General features: G+C 39.4%; 1 long non-coding RNA gene across 1 annotated transcript in view; it reads right to left on the reverse strand.

Annotated features, from left to right (window-relative positions):
- The window catches only part of LOC139822117 (uncharacterized), a 39,751-nt gene extending 24,316 nt beyond the window's left edge, over positions 1-15,435 (reverse strand). Inside the window, exon 1 of the long non-coding RNA XR_011734452.1 lies at positions 15,123-15,435. This is a non-coding gene — a long non-coding RNA (uncharacterized lncRNA). The remainder of the gene's footprint in view (positions 1-15,122) is intronic.
- Positions 15,436-16,788: the final 1,353 nt, after the last annotated feature.

A 16,788-nucleotide genomic window follows, 5' to 3' on the forward strand; every position in this document is an offset into this window, starting at 1 on the left:
CGAGGAAAAGAGCAAGTTCATGTTACTAAGAAGTGGTGATGCGAGGAAAATACGGAGTGTAATATAAGAATTGCGAACGAAAGATTGGAGCAAGTAAATGAATACAAATATTTAGGTGTAATGGTAGATGAGGTATTGACATTTGAGAAGCATAAGCAATATGTTATTAAAAAGATGAGTGCTAAGACACAATTTATTAGGAGAGTGGGTGTCGACCTATCATTATATGTAAGAAGCATATTGTATAAGGCAATTGTGGCACCACATATGGAATATTGCTCAACAGTATTTATAGGTTTGAGTAGAGTACAATTAGATAAGTTGCAATTATGTCAAAATAGGGCAATTAGGGCAGTACTTAAATGTTCGATATATATACCTCATGCGATGAAATGAGGAGTGTCCTAGGAATTATGAGTGTAGAAAAGAGAATTGAGTATAATGTATGTATATTTATGTATAAACTAGCTAATGGATTGTTACCGAGGGGGTTGTGTAATAAGATTGAGAAGGTAGGAAAGCGACATAAGTACAAAACGAGGCAAGTAAACCAATTACAAGTACAATTTAGAAAAACGCGAACAGGACAGAAAGATTTGTTTTATGATGGTATAAGGATTTATAATGAGTTGCCTGAGGAAATAAGAAACATTGATAATAATGTAAGCGAATTTAAAAGAAGATGTGTGTATTGTATGATAGCTAAAAGCTAATAAATGTATTCATTCATTCATTCTCCTTTCCCCCGACTTATCTTCATGTATCTTTACCCTTATACTATATATATATATACACACACACACACACAAAAATATTAATGATTACATATGTGTGTCGATTGCATCGAGCATTTATATAATTAATATACACACATTTCTATTTTCTCTAAAAAACAATTGTACATGAATCAACAATATTTAAGTGCAATATCTGACAAATAGCTGATTTGTAGCAATATACACAAAGTACATAGATTAAATAAATTTATATTTGAATCAACAAGATCGTATCAGCTGAATCAGAGCGAGAAAGAGAGAATAATATTCTCTCTCTCGCTTGCTCGGCACGTTGACCTTGGCCGCGGCCGCATTGTTTGTAAAAACAGGATCGCTGGCATGCGGTAGTTCCACACGCTACCGCATACCACCGAGTCCGACAACACTAGGTATAGCTTTTTAATGACAGTGCCGGTATTGTTGCGCATATTATGTATGGTAAAAAGGCTGCGCAACGATACCGGAACTGTCGTTAAGGATGTACGGGTGACATCTTAAAGCATTACCAAAAATCTAAAAATTTCATAGATTGTTCTATTATTACGTCTAAGTATCTGTGTAAAATTTCAGCACAATTCTCTTACTGGTTTAAAAGTTATTGTAATTAAGGATGTATTATTGGAGGTATTTCAAATATATTCAGAAAGTGCTGTAAATTGTTTCTAAATTAAATTTAAAATACTCTGTAAAATTTTGAAGTTATTTAAGTTTAAAGTTGATAACATTATCCCTTAACATTATCCCTTATAGAGAATCGACATTTTTGCTGTAAATATAAATAAACCATTAAGATATTTCTTAAACTTTTTTTATGTGTAAAACATACATCATTGATATTGTATTTTAAGTTTCAAAAGTTTTTATAACAAAACAATTTTTTTAATTGTTTAAACAATACTAATTATTTAAATAACAAAAAATCATACTCAAACTGTTAACGGTAATCCCTTCTAACATATAAAAAATTTTGAGTTGTTTTACATACATGCAAAGTCTTCTTTTATTGAAAGTTTAACTTTTAACAAGGACTGTACGACCTATACATCCTTAAGGAGGAGTTATAAAATTCCCCCTCTAATCAACGTTCTGCTGTCTAATTGCCGTAACCGATTCCCACACATGATCCTATCGCAGTTCAGAGCTGGAATTTTATTACCCATCTCTCTCTCTCTCTCGTTCTCTTTCCTCCCTTATCTCGCCCTCGCCTGCTCTTCCTGTTAAGAACTCTCTTTCTCTCTTCTATTTCGTTTTGACCCGGCCTAGCATCTAGATTCCCTTCTTCCCCTCCGCTCCACGCGAAATATCTCTCTTCTCCAAATTCAACCTTCGATGCCCGTAAAAGGACTCCGCCGCTGCGAAGCTGTCCACTACCGCATCGTCTGAAAAGCAAGCGCGTTCCACCAGTTAACGTCTCTCAACCGGTTTGACCTTTATTGATCAAACTACAATCAAATCCCATTTTTCTTTCTCGCAATCACTTGATTTAGGAATATGAGTCCGAATATATAAACACCCTGTATGCAAGTGCATGCGGAAGTGTGTATGTGTGTATGCGTGTGGGTGTGGATCGTAAAAATCTCTTTCGAGAAAAAACTTTCACCCTTCTTTTGTCAGACTTTCTAGCGTTGATCGCGAATAACCGGTAATTCGCTTATTAGCGTATCTACCGTGCGGATCGAGCTCATTATTCACATCGTCTATACATAGGTCGAAGGCAAATCCCTGAACAATGTATCATTGTCTCGCGCAAAAGTGGGCTGCGCAGCCAGCGGAAGAAATAGAATAGGTCCCTTTTCGGGACCGGTTCCTCCGACGAGGTTGAACGAATCCGAATAATCCGGTTTGCATGCTCCCTGGACCGTTTCTAGGTAACATCTTTTTCCGTCTTCATCGGTAACCAAGCAAACTTTCTCTAACGCCTCCCATTTTCCTCCTTTTCGCATACGCGTTCTCCATTCCTCCTTCCTTACGTATGGCGAATGCAAATCTCATCACGCAAAAAACGTACGTATATAGTGCAAAGTGTTCTTATTATCAATCCTAAACAATCCAGACGTGCATGAATACCAACGGAAGTCGTGTACTGGACTAACGGGTGGTCACCGCAATTCGCAGGTTGCTGCTGCATACATTATTCCAATCGACGAAGAACCCTTGAACCCATCACGCGTTTAGTCAAATCGACCTTATGACGATTACAGTACCATACATGATTACAAAGGTGATTACCAAAATGACGCGAGGCCAGTCAATACAAATATCGGATGAGTTAGACAGATTTATCATAGTATAAATTTATAGATGCTACGATTAAATCGTCAATGAGCAACGCGAATCTCTGAGCGTACCTTTTAATGTACTACGGGGGGGTTATGAACTTTTTCGGTCTAGAGAGTTTGGTTGCGCGATAAAACAAGTTATTCAAAGTAACGGCAAAAGTTCAGCGGATTTATTAGTACCGATAGAGAGCGGATTTACGTGCATCGGCGACCTTTCGTGAGTATACTCACGTCTAATAAGCCAAGGGCGGCGGTCTCGACGCGTTTCCGACCCGCGCCGCGCTCGTATATTATTTTCCCGGTATTTGCGGGAGATACGTGGATCCGGTGCTCCTTCGTTTCCGCTCGATATTTTTTCTGACTGTCCCCCATGCCTGGAACCGCGGTGATTACATATTTGTGATTTTTCCATGTATATTAGATGTGCTGCTGGCCAAAAGTGGGATGACCACATATAAAATTTAAAAATATTCCAATTAATTTCGTAATATTAATATGTTAAGTTATAACGCATAAGTAATTTCATTTTATGTGATAGACATTTTTAATTAATAATCTCAAACTTTTGACCGGCGGTATATACATAAATATAACTACACAAAATATGTAAACTATACAAAAAAATATATTTATATATCCAAAAAGAAAATGTACGTATATTGTACATTTCTACAAGATAAAATGTAGTATCAATGATAGTTTGGAAATTTTGGATTCCTAAAGTAAATAAAAATTCTATGCGTTTTATAAACAAAAGTTATTAAATTATCAAAGAAATATTAAATTAATACTTCTATGGTTTTTTTTTTTTTTTAGAAATACCTAGTTTAATAATTTTTAAAGGAGAAAACGCCAATTTTCGGTCATGTCCAACTAGGTTTATTAATTTCCTTTAAAATGTACCGCATTTGACTTTTCGACAAGTCAATATTTATCAGAGATGTGATTTCTGAAGCGTACCGCTTTATATACGTTCGACTGGATGTGCGCGATCAAAGGAATAATACATGTCGCTATGACACGCCGGATATACTTTTACATTATTCGACAACCGTTGTGATTTACATCTGCCCCGCGAGACGACGATCGTCCATGCGCACGTGCAAAAGTAGGTAAATTAAATCGATCCACTGAGCGAAAGGTAGGATCGTCCGGAGAAATCTGATGTTTCGGGTCACCGTCGCACGAAAATGTGGACCAAAATTTAGTGCGAAACATATGCGTACTTAATGCAGATTCCGATGAAAACATTAAAAGATACATCAGTTATTAAGTGACGCAAGAGTTTACGGAACTGTTGGGAATGTTGTCCCGCGTTACTAGTCGTTTCCAAGTCTTTGACTCGGGTGTAAACGGCGGCTCTATTGTGTTTAATGAAAGCGAAATGTTCCCGAAGTGCGGCTGCAAATGAAATTGTTTGCCTTTTTACAGGCTACGCAGTCATACGTTTAAAATTTGTGTACCCGAGGTAATTGAAGTTCTAATTACGCCATTGTAGTTAGTTCGAATTACCCTATTGGTGTAATTTTTTGACAGTGATTTAAAAGAAAATCTATTAAAAAGATTTTTTAATTTTAAATGTTTCGTTTAATTTTAAACGTTCAGTAAAGTACACGTATGACAATAATAATAAAGAAAGAATATATAAATTCAACTAACTAAGGGAGACCGGAGCGGGTTGTCACACTTTTTAAATACTGATTTAAAAAAAAATGTTTGCAATATTTTGTAATATTGTATACTACTTTATAATGTAGTTAGATCTTTTAGGTGTAAAAAATAGATATATTAGACTTGTGTATATTTATACACAAAAACGTTATTTATTTCTAAGCAAAATCATGCAAATGTGATGACTTACCCTATTCATAAAAAAATTCATAAAAAAATTAAATTTAAAATTAAAAAAAGTGTGCAAATTACAAACTTGCACATTGCTTCCTCATCATTACAGATCGCTATCATTGCTCCTATTTTATTTAGCTCACAAAGCTCCTCTTATGAGGAAGCTTGTATTTTATTTGGTGCATAATAATTAGTATTTATTAGTTTGGTTTTTTCATAGATAAAGCTTTATAAGCGAAATAAAATAGGAGCAATGGCGATCTGTAATAATGAGAAAGCAATGTGCAAGTTTGTAATTTGCACACTTTTTTTAATTTTAAATTTAATTTTTTTATGAATTAAAAGAGGGTCAGTTTAGCAGTACAAGTGGGGTTTTACAATCGACGCAATGTCAAATCGACGTTGACTTTAGGAGTTCAGAGATGGGATTCTGTAACTACTTAACGACAGTTTCGGTATCGCGTTGCGCAGGTATTATATATGATAAGAATCCTATCTCTAATTAATTCTCAGTACGTAGTAATTCTCAGTAAATTTTCAGTACGAATAATAAATATTAAAATACTATCCATATGAAGCAATTGAACTTAATTATTATTACAGAGTTACATCAAATAATTTCAAAATAGCGATTAAAAGAGAGAGAGAGAGAGAAAGAAGGAGGGAGGGGGATGGCTTTGTCTATATTAAACGATTTGAGAATATTTGCAGCAATCTGGTGAAGAATTTTATACTCGACTGCGAAGCGATTGCTTGGGATAGCAAGAAGAAATAAATCTTACTGTTAAATATTAATATAACAAAACAAGGTATCTAATAATTATAACATGTTGTAATAATTTTTGTTTCTTTTAGTGTGTATTTTGTAAAGAATATCTCTCTATATATATAAATGAATGTATGTATGTTTGTCCGCTATGCAGGATAACATACATCCCTATATACTTATATCGAATTTTTAAAAATAAAAGTAAATTTACCAAAATCAATTATTTACAGATTAACATATCTCATCGTATCAACATCAACCAAATTTTCCCCAAGAAAGACATTTTCAAAGTTTGAAAAAAATGAGCATACCTATTTCTAATTGTCCCCCAGAGTTCTAGAGTTCTCTATTGATATTAAAAAGAATTTCGTCGATTAAAGTCGTCAATAAACACAAATAAAAGTATGGGGGAGGGGGGCCAACTTCACGACTGTGTAATTTCAAAGTGTCGTAATTTTTATCTTAAACATTAATCTTAAACATTACAATTTTATCTTAAACTTTAACGATAAATAAACGATAAATAAACGATAGAACTCTCGACAAAATTCCGAAAAAAATTTCATCCTGTAAAATTCAGAAAATCTAGAAATATTTTTAGGAAATTTTTGGTGAAAGTGCGACGATTGGAATATTCTGTACCAATTATTGACTACTCATTATTGATTCATACCAGCATGCCGCTTCATATCTGTCGCACTCGAGATGTACTGTGTCCAAATAAAGCGAGGGACCACTCGAAGTCCACAATTGACTCGCTTGACAAAAAAAAGTCGAGTTTTGTCTCTCGAAGCGCGAGAGCGGCATTTATCGATCAAGATATTGGTTCGGGGAGATCGCTGTTGCTCTCCGGCTGGTTCAACCGGGCGGCGCGGCTTCGCGAGCGCGCCGAGACATCGCGTGAATAATGAAGATTACACGGAGGGACGTGCCTACCTCTCATATCAAAGTCATTAAACGATACTTTCCCTCTCCATCTCGTTCCCTGGCGAATACTTTCGCGCGCGTTTCCGCCACGGACAAGCGGAGCCGGAGCCGGAGCCGCGGCCGTGTGTTTCGCAGACGCAGCGTATACATGTACGTCCGCACACGCGATAGCCGCGCGAGATCAATTACTCTATCGCTATTGAATAATAACACAATGAGAGACCACGCTCGCGTGTGCATGTGCATACATTTTACCTGCATCCTCGCCTTCCTCTCTTCCTCTTTCCTCTTCGCTCGCTTACCTTCCTGCCCGCGCTCTCGCGTCTCTTTCTCCGTCTTTCGATCGCCCGGCCAGCCTGCTTACTTCAACGTTGCAACACGCCGCGTATGAAGTCGCCGTCGTGCGTTCATTCATAGGGATCTGGTGAATGGCGGCGTCGAGAAGCGTATAGTAAGCGTACGGTAACACGTCGCGCCATCGGTTCTCCATTTCTTCCTCGTTCATTTGATAGATGAGTAATATTTGCTATCGAACGATTTTAGGTCGTACGAAAGTGAACAACATTCAATCGTTAATACGATGACTAAATGATTACCGTAAGAGCGGAATACGGATTTTTCGCATCGGAGACGATCGGTCGGTCGCGACCTCATCTCGGAATGCGGTTTCGCCGTTTCCTTTCTCGATACAGAAGATAATAGGAATTCGGATAATTGCTTATATCGAGAAGCGAATGGGAACGCCATTCGCCATCTCGATCGCTATTCTAAAACTGATCCGTGGATACGTGCGTCTTATTATTTCCGCGTATCTCTCAGCTCCGAGCGTGACTCAGGACGCGCGTACGTGAAGGTGCTTGAGAAAACGATAGAAACTTTGCGCGATTGCGTACGAGGCATTTAAAATTAAACGTGCAGTTTAAGGGGGTCGTCTGGTCAAGAGGCTGTTTTTTTGGGGGAATTTTTTGTAAGAAATTATAAGAATACACTTTTTTGAAACTTTTACATCATATTTATTGATATTTGAAGAGTATTTAGAAATTTTTCCAAGTTGATATATGGCCAAGAATCCGCTGTAGAGCGCCCCGAAGACAACTGTGTAAAAAAACGGTACCCACGATTCCGGATCTCCAGTTCATTCTAAAAAAAAAAAAAATTCCTCTTAATCTGTGGATGTGTGGCTATCGTGTGAACTAGAACCAAATAACAATATTGAAATTTCAGTTTTTGCTAACGTTTTGAAAAAAGTTCATAATGAAACTTTTTTTCAAAACGTTGGCAAAAATTGAAATTTTAATATTTTTATTTGGTTTTAGTTCACACGATAGCCACACATCCACAGATTAAGAGAATTTTTTTTTTTTTTTTTAGGATGAACTGGAGATCCGGAATCGTGGGTACCGTTTTTTTTACACAGCTGTCGTCGGGGCGCTCTACAGCGGATTCTTGGCCATATATCAACTTGGAAAAATTTCTAAATACTCTTCAAATATCAATAAATATGATGTAAAAGTTTCAAAAAAGTGTATTCTTATGATTCCTTACAAAAAATTCTTCCCCAAAAAACAGCCTCTTGACCAGACGACCCCCTTAACTCACTCAAGGATATTTATACTGCCGCCGTTGCGGCGAAAATTGCCGTGATTTGAGAGTGCCACTATAACCAGTCGATTCACGCAAGCGATTATTGTAAAGACAGCTTACTTCGATTAATAAGCATGTGAACAGATGATAATTTTCTTTTATTCAACAGTATACTCATACAACCGTGCACAATAATTCGATTAGTATATAAAAAAATATATTACACAGATTAACTAAATGAATAAATTAAACCTAATTGATAATAAAGAATAATTTCTTTATTAAGATTCTAAATTACGAAGACAGATAATCCTATTTCATGCCGTATTTAAGATATGGAGAAACTTCGTGACGTGTGCTGGACGGTAGATTATCCATCGTAAACACATTTTTATCGTGATCTTGCCATAAAGAAAAGTGTCAAAATGAAAAGCCGAAGAGGAGCGTAACGCAAGTTGTCCGGTTTCTTCTGTAGAATTTTCCTTCTATCTTTACTTTTTTTTTACGTACGATCTCTTTGTAAGTAGGCGCACGTATCGCTGTAACGTTGCTTGTTACGCAGCGCCTTTTATGCACGCCTTTGCTAGATACGAATCCGCGATTCCGAGATCACCTCGAAGTGGCTCGCGAGTGGGCAACCAACGGTTACGTTAGCGTATGGACGCACTCGAAGCTATCGTTGCAGCTGCGGTGACTACGCGTCTCGGGTTCGCCTTACGTTCCTCTACCTTCCTATATCATGGAGATATTCCCGTTCGGGCCTCTTATCTGATGTATGAAGAATCAAGAGACACAGCAGTGTCTCGCGCCAAGTATACGCGGAGCGAGACCGACCGTGACTCTTTTACGCGACGCGACGGGTTGCGAGTACTCGAGATGTTGAGATCTCGATAACGAGTGAACGGATCAAGTTGTAAGTAGGCTTGATCGATAGCTCTTTTCGCTACGTGTCCTTTTTACGCCGCGCAAGAAATGCGTCGAGATCGTCCAATCGTTCGCGATGTGTCGATATGAAAAATAGATGACCAGATGTATACAAATACGTTGATTGTACGTCGATATAATCTTGCGATGCTCGGCGGCAAGAAGTCGGATCATCGTTATTATACGCAATGTAATTCCACCATAATTACAGCCGATACAATGTCGAGTGAATCATATCAAATTCTACCGTGCGAGTTTGCTTTTCAGCTTCAATGTAATTTTTTGCAATGACGCCTCACTGATGTCGATCGCAATTTATACGTAAGGAATACTTTCCGCATCGCGGATCTCAGTAAATATCGTCCAAGATCCTCTATAGTTTAATTTGCTCTTTTTTCCGACTGCACACGTCGCGCTCATCCATTCCACGGTCTGCGCCTACCTCTTCGGGGCTCTCAAAGTGAGCTACGCGCTAAACGTGCTCCGGGGATCTACGAGGGGGAGGAGAAAGGACCGGTGGATTCTTCACTTTTACCCTTCACCAATCTCTCTTCTGACGCATCTTTATAGACAGTGTCGGGACTGCCTCATCTTCATTTTTGTCCCGTCAATATGAAAAAATGTGCTTTACAAGTGCTTTACAAGTACTTACTCCGAAATATGCATTTTAAATCCGATACAAATTCGGGATACAAGCTTTATAAAATATTTCGTTATTCCACCTTGTATTCTGCGTACTCTCTTGTAACCCGCATATTACAACACGTAAAAAAAAAGAGAGGAGATTCACGCTCGACGTTGTGCACTCTTCCGTGATGGACGTCGCGTCGGCTCGTTCGAGCGGCTCGTGCGTTTCGACTCTAGCGCCGGCATCCCGTAACTTTCTGTTCCGAACAGATCCACAAACGGCGGTGCGTTTCCACATTTAAACCCCTTGCACAATGCTAGGCAATAAGCAATAGGAACAGGAAATAACAAAAAAATCGTTAATTACAACTTAAAAAATTCGAATGCTATGATTGGTTGAAAACAGGCCAATTAGGCACAGAAATTCCAACGTGACGGAAACTCTATGTCTATTGCCTGTGTCACTGTTTATTCTGCATTTATACATGATTTTTGATTTCTATTCTCTGTTCCTATTGCCTGTTGCCTGGCATTGTGCAAGGGGCTTTTATGCCCGTATGGTCGGCTCGAGGAGAGAGAAAGAGAGAGGAAGAGAGAGAAAGAGAGAGAGAGAGGCCCTCGACCTCGGAACACTGTTACGTGTCAGGTACCATAGCTGTACGCGTGAATAAGTTATGGTCGGTCTACCACGAGGCAGCACGCGTGCATCAAGCACGGTGCCACGTCCGAGAGACGTTGAAAACCGCTATACGTTTCACCATGAGCTTCCTCACCATATAACGTACGGTTATTACATTTATTTACCGTTATTTTTGTGATGCTGTCTATTTCGTTACGGGTAAAACGACCGATCGCCGAAGAGATGAATATTTAACGAGCTCGCGCGAAATGATTAAACGCGAGTGAATACATCGTGTCCGTCCTATTCATCTTGCGCGTAACAAGGCAACAAAAATCACGGAAATTTTTTAATTGAAAAATTGCGTAGTTAATTAAATTTTATCTCTTCTAAATTTTACACTTGCATCAATGAAAAAAATACAGACACGACAACCGCGATTATACTGGTATAGGTACGTAGTAATCTTATACAATATGTGTGAAGCTGATTAAACAAGTATAGCATATTTTCTTCGGAGCGGTGATTGTTAGTGAAATGACAGAAGAACAGGGAAGAAGGTGGATGGCATGAGAGTGCTCCAAGGACTCCCCATCGCGAACGGTGGCGCAAGTTATCCCTTTTGGACATAATTCACGTCCGAGAGGGGGGGAAGGGGCCTCACGTTTGCTCACTCGCTTGCATTGTCCCCCGGTGCCCGCGCTTCCCTCCCCTCCCGTGGCAAGTTTTTGAGCTCCCTCATTCTGCATAGCGTCACTTTATAATATTTACAGCCCTCCGCCAAATTCCTTCCGCGCCGTTTTATTTCGCTGACTGGAGAAGAGAAGGCGGCCGGTGCCGTTTGCCCATTCCTCCTCCTTCGGCGGATGGTTCCATCGGAGCCCAGCGATCGTTTTTGCTTGATTTTCTCGTCTCTGGTTTAAGTTGTGGCTCGAGGGAAAGAAGGAAATAGACGTGCTGAGCAAGAGGACCGAAGAATGAGAAGAGAGTGAAAGAAAGAGAGAGAGGGAAGGAAAAAAAGAAAGAGAGAAGGCAAGAATGCACGGGAAAGAAGGACGAGGAAGAAGAGATTATGTGGCGAGGGAGAGACGAAGGGCGCGTGTGCATCTTCTATTTGTTGGAAAGGGTGGGGCCCCTCGGTGGGGCCCCCCTAACTGCGGTCTCTCTTATAAGCGCTCGATGGGGGCCTCCAATCGGACACATGAAAGTCAAAAAGCCGAAAGTTGTCGTTGATCTAGTGCTCCACCGGCTAGGGCTGATACCTTCGGATAAGGCGAGGGCCCCACGCTGAACCCATCGATGTTTCGATGCTTCGGAGAGAGAGACCGGCCGCCGTCATCTATTATATCTACCATTCACCCTTTATCGAGATTCTCAGCGCAAGACTATCTCTTTCCACGATTCCGCCGGCTTTCGTCCGCGCGAGGGTGAACGCGTTCCTCGTCCAAGATCAATGGGAAACGTCCTTTGATCGGGATCAAAGATACAGAAATCTGAAATTTTTAGCTGTTTTGCGATTTTCAGGTGGACCCAACAAAACTTTATAACAATTAATGATGATGAAAATGGTGTAATTTAGAGAATAATTTGGGAATAATATGAATTATGTATTTAAAGACTAGTTGGCATTTTACTTAAACAGAAAAATAATTGTCTAATTGAATAATTTTTTATTAAATTAACGTTTGTTAATTTTTAATATTATTTGAATTTTATATTTGAAGACTTTCAATAGATTGGTTCTTTCATTTCGAACGAAGAGACAATTATATGGCACTTTTGAAAACAGGAACCGGCGCGGATGGGTAAAAGTTGCGTAAGCTTGTATCTGACAATGAGACTCGATATTTATTAAAAAGAAAGGAAGAAAGAAAAATTGAGACATTTTATATATATTAGGTCGGGGAAAAAGTAATCCATTATTTTTTCGCTAGATGGCTAGAGTGATATATATCACGTTATGTATTAATCGCATAGGTTATTCTATAACTGTTTTGTGATTGGTCGATTCAGTTGTGAGTTACAGCGCGTAAAAGATGGACGTCATGCAACAAAGAGAAAATTCGATATATTTTACAATTTTGCTTTGATAAAGGCAAAAATATATATATATATATATATATATATATATATATATACATATATATATATATATATATATATATATATTGATATTATGTGACGCTAGATGTTAGATAACAATCGGTACGTTTAGGTATTCGTGACAATGAAAACGAGATAATTGACGTAAGCGACTATCTCCATATTTATAGCATCGAAAAATGAACTCACTGACAATGAGATTATACCGGTTTTAAACCTTGCAAAATACATATAACGCGCCGTAACATACACCTACACACATCCGCGTTGCACAGCCGCCTTTTTTCTTTTCTCACCGTGTATAGCTCCTTTCATTTCGCTATTTAATCGTTTCGTATCGGAGTTATCTCGAACGGCGGCTATCGACAGGTTTTTCAGCAGGTTTCGCGGATTAATAAACGAGACATTTTGCGCGCCTGGAAATTTCCTACGAGACTCGTCATGCAGGGTGTCGAAGGAGCGCATAAGATAGCTAAACGCGGTAGCGGCTGACTGAGAGCGCTTTAAAGCCCCTTGCTCAATAGGCGATAGCGATAGCGATAGCGACAGCGACAGCGACAAGGTTGCCGACAAAGCTATACCTTTGTCGGCAACTTTGTCGCTGTCGCTATCGCTATCGCTATCGCCTATTGTGCAAGGGGCTTTATGAAGAGTGGCTCCGTATCGGACTCCGTAATTACGGCGGAAGTGAGATAATTGCAATAAACAGCAAAATATGAACTGTCTCGACGCGGAAGCAGATATCGTTTGTATTTGAATACGATTGAAGAATGAGATAAGTGTTAATCCTACATAATACATATAAATGAGTCTTGAGATGGTCAAGTGCGACTTGTGTAGAAGTGGTCAGGTTCTACGTATACATAATAAAGAAGTAATAAACCGATATATTGTTTCGTAGTAAGGATCGATTTTGATCGTAGTCGCTGTTAAGATTAAAAGTTATATTCGCTAAGGAATCGCAATTTTCCAATCGCGTTGGAACGACGATACCATTAAGACGATTTGCGGCGAATATATGGGTAAATTATCGTCAAGGCTCGCACGGATGAGAGTAAGCAGTAGCCGGAACGATCGAGGCTCGATCGAGATAACGGGGCTTAAACGTACCAAAGGCGTTTCGTCTAACACGACGCGCTCAAAGTGGAGCTCAAGGACGGGCTTTCTATATAAGGGCTCGCTCTCTCTGCCACGTCGGATTTTGATACCAATGCCGATTAGATCCCTTCTTCAGCTCGCTCGAACGTTAGCCCGTCCGAGAGATTACAGTCACTTTTTAGCGGGAAAAGATGGTAATCCGATCGGTCGGACAGCGAACAGTCGTAGCCGGAGAAGCGATACGCTAATTACACGATACATTTGCGTACATTTACCCGTGCGCCGCCGCCAGCCCATCCGTATACATTATATCTCGTTAAACCGCACGATCTCGTTAGCCATTGATCTGTTAGGTCGGTTGAGAAAATTATAACATGTGTTAACTTGCGTGTCGAATTTGCATTTTGTAAAGCGCATTTCTTCGAAATAGGTGCGAAGAATACTCTGCCCGCCTACGCCTATACGGAATCGGTCTCTCTCTCTCTCTCTCTCTCTCTCTCTCTCTCTCTCTCTCTCTCTCTCTCTCTCTTGGGGATAATGATAATATCGGCGAAATAAATTTCGGGTATAGTTCATCGTAGATCGTGATTTACATTAAACTATAATTGAGTAGAGAGAGATTCGTAGCATATAAATCTATAAAAATAAAAACTTAATATATATCTATATTATCTTTATTATTTTAAGATAATGTATTTTATATTCTTCTTTACAAAATTGTAAAGAACGCTAAAACAATATCAATTACTAATTGAACTTCTAATAAACTTCTATTTTGTCCAAAAATATTCCACACTTTTTCGCCTAGCGATTTACATATATTATAAGAATCTCTCTTGGATTGCGTTGATCTAAGGCATCGCATTGTTACGATGAATCGGATATTCAGGAAGTCATCGTGACTGTGCAGTCATGATAACCGTGGCATTCGATTGTCAGATATTCGGTGCATCATTGACACTGGCAGTGTTATATGCTTCATGAGATTTTGACCGACGCGACGATTGTTTCGCGACGGAATCAAGCGTGACCGAGTGGACGCTCGTTAAGGTCTCTCGTGGACACCGATGACGCCGTTCGATGAACGTTGCGACACGTAACAGCCGCCGCTACAGCTTGCACCGTGCGGTAGACATCCTTGACTGCCCGTTTACACCGTGACAAAACTTGCGTCGTTTAAAACGCTACGCGTATCCGTCCGCACCGCGGCAGTCGTTTTTATTGCTTATCGCCGGCGTTTATGGCGCGGCCAGAAAAACACCGCTTCGCGAAATCGCGTCATTTTGTGCGAGATGTCCCATCTCGAAGTTGTAATTCTCCGCGGGGAAATGGTGTCGAATAAATATCTCTCAAATAAATATTGTTGCTCAGTCGACTGTATACTTTTTCATTCATACATACGCACATATATACGCCTTTAGTAAGTTTATTAATTCCGGATTAGTTGACGTCAAATCGATTGGCACGAGCGATTAATCATTCTCTCTCTTTACAATTCCGCGTGAGATGAGCGGAGAAAGAAAATTAATTAGTCTCAGATTAGACAGCTAATTTATGTCGTTGCAACTGACCCTGAATACGACGATAGCGAGAGCTTCTTGAAGTCCGACATGCGCACTGATGACGTGGTCGGATGGAAGTTGCGACACGAAGCGGGCAGGCTCGCGCGCGGATGGCGGCCATCCTTGAGTGCTCGTGGCTCATTCCAGCCACGGTAAACCGGTCTCCATATGAGAGCGCACACACCCGCGGTGTCGCGGCGGCATGGGGAACTCGACTTTATTGCATCGCCGCGACCGGATCGTCCGGCCGCCAATGGCGCCCGTCGAATAAGTCATTTGTTCTAAGTCGCGATAGAAGAAACATAATCACGGCTAGGTTCTTACCTCCACGTTTCAAGATTCGCTAATAGAATTGCGGCGCATCGTTCTTTTGCGCGTTACGCAATGGCGAAATTTCTCACAATTCCGTCCCGGATTTCGGAATCTTATTCTATTCGAGAGATCTTGGAGCGCCATTTGAATCTGGAGCGGAAATGGAGCTCGCGAAAGTAGAGCTCAGAGTCGTGCTCCAGAGAGCTATTTTAATTCCTTTCTATGATTAGGATTCTTCACGGGTCTCCGGAGATCATTCGGATTCACGTTCTTCGGCGATCGTCAGAACGAGCTAAACTTTTCGACCACCGGGAGCGTAAAATTAGTGGAATCTTACCGGAGGTTGTAAATCTCGCACGAAAGCCGATCTTGTTGACCCTGATTGGACCAATGACAGAGATGGAGGAATATAGCGAGAATATCTATCTCTGCTTCCTCAATTCTCTAGGAGCGTGTAACGGCGGTATAGAAATTATTTAGCCGGTTATCGTGTATCTACCAAACATCCAAAACTTGGATCGCGCAACGTACGTTATCTCGAAACGATCGCTTAAGGTTATCGAGCTACGAGATAAATATACGAAATAAATCCCCTTTTGCGGCAAAAAAAAATTAGGTATAACGGCGTACGATCGATTAGAACAGGTCAATACGACGGTTTAGCTGAATAATATAACGCCGCAATATTTTTTAATGATGTTATTAATAGCCGCAGTTTTTTATAGATTTTACAATAACCGGTTAAATAAGCGCGGTTATCGATCCTCAATTTACTATTCAAACATGCCTCAGGCAGAGAAAAACACCGAGACGATAAACATAGCAGAAAGCTAATTAGCATAGCATTTGCACACTTTTTTAAATTTCAACTTTAACCTTTTTATGAATTCATAGAGAGTCTTACAAAGTAGCACAAGTGGGGTTTCACAATCGACGTAATGTCAAATCGATGTTGACTTTAGAAGTTCAGGCTACATGGTCCATATATGAACTTCGCATATGAATCTTTGATCGCGTATATAAAGCTTGGTTTAATCAACCAAATCTTAAAGTATTATATACAAAATAAAGGTAGAAAAGACTGAAGAATATAATAGAATTAGAAATAGCTCGATATCTCAAACATACACACACACGGACATTTTGTAAAAATGTAATTTTAGTTCTAGTTTTAGAACATTCTGAACACGTTGGCATAGAAAACTAAAAAAAATTTTTTTTCACAAAAACAGCTTCCTGAGAAAGCAACAATCAATGAGTGATTAATTAATATATAATAAAAAGTAAAAAATAGTTATTTATTGTTTTTGCATAAGTAGTAACATTGTTACTACTTATGCAATACTTAAAATAGAAAGAAAAA

This window comes from Temnothorax longispinosus, chromosome 11 (genome assembly GCF_030848805.1).
Source record: "Temnothorax longispinosus isolate EJ_2023e chromosome 11, Tlon_JGU_v1, whole genome shotgun sequence".
In the NCBI taxonomy this organism is placed as follows: Eukaryota; Metazoa; Arthropoda; class Insecta; order Hymenoptera; family Formicidae; genus Temnothorax; species Temnothorax longispinosus.